Genomic DNA, 1,117 nt, shown 5'->3' on the forward strand with positions numbered 1-1,117 from the left:
ATTCTTTTAATTTATCCAATCAGAATTTTAGATGTAAATGTAACTATTGGGAAGGAATCCGCTGAGAATAGATTTTTGGAAATAGACGTTTGGGCGCCATTTGTAAAGCAGTGTTATGAGGTTAGGTATGTGCACGTGCGTCACTGATCGCTGCACGTATTTGTTGCTGAGAGATTTGCGATTATAAATCCAAATAAATTAAGAAAGTATTTCAAAAAAGAGATCTCTAATAATTATGTGAATCATATTATAACATATATTTCGACAGCAGGAGATGGAAGATATAGCCCGTATTCAGAACGCGTTTTTATTAATAAAATCACGTTTTTGACGTTGATAAAATTCGGTTCTGAATATAGGCTATTATCTCTAAAATTCTATAGTATGCATAATTTATATAGTATGTTAATGCGCTACATCGTTGTAAGTGCGTTTTGAATATGGATCATATTTTATGATATTAATACTAAACAACACTATACTAAATGTATAGATAACAAAGGAACACAAATGACTGAAAAAATTGAGAATTGCCAACTGAGCACTTTTGTGAGCAGTTCATGATACAGGACTACCGGATTGCTCGGGTAAGGTTAATTGCAAATGATGCCCAAAATAAAAATCCATTCCGTTCAATGGACTCCCTCCCAATTAGAGGTCACGAGTCAGGATCACTTTCGTTTCTCAGAGTTCGGTTTCTTTATCTCTTACTTCGTAGTTTAAACCTTCAAAGCGACATGCTTGTCAATGAGCATGATTAGTTCTTACCTGTAGATCCAATCAATTATATTTAATTGCTCAGCAAGTCACTTTGCTGATTTGAAGTTTGAATTCGCCCAATGTATCGCCAATGAGTTGTGCTAACTTAAATATTGCTTAGGTAATGAAAATACAATCTCGTCGAAAGGTTCAAATGCTTTAAACTTTTAAATACTTTATTTTTGAGATATATGTACAATTATTATTAAATATACGCGAATACACTTGGCTGTGCTGTTGCGAAGAATTTAAGTTTCTTTACAGAAATTATGCATTTCGCGGGTTATCTTTGTGTCCAAGTTCATTTAAATTTCTTATCAAATAATAGACAAAGAGACTTACTTTCTCTCTCTCTCTC

This window comes from Atta cephalotes (genome assembly GCF_000143395.1).
Source record: "Atta cephalotes unplaced genomic scaffold scaffold00083, whole genome shotgun sequence".
Taxonomy (NCBI): Eukaryota; Metazoa; Arthropoda; class Insecta; order Hymenoptera; family Formicidae; genus Atta; species Atta cephalotes.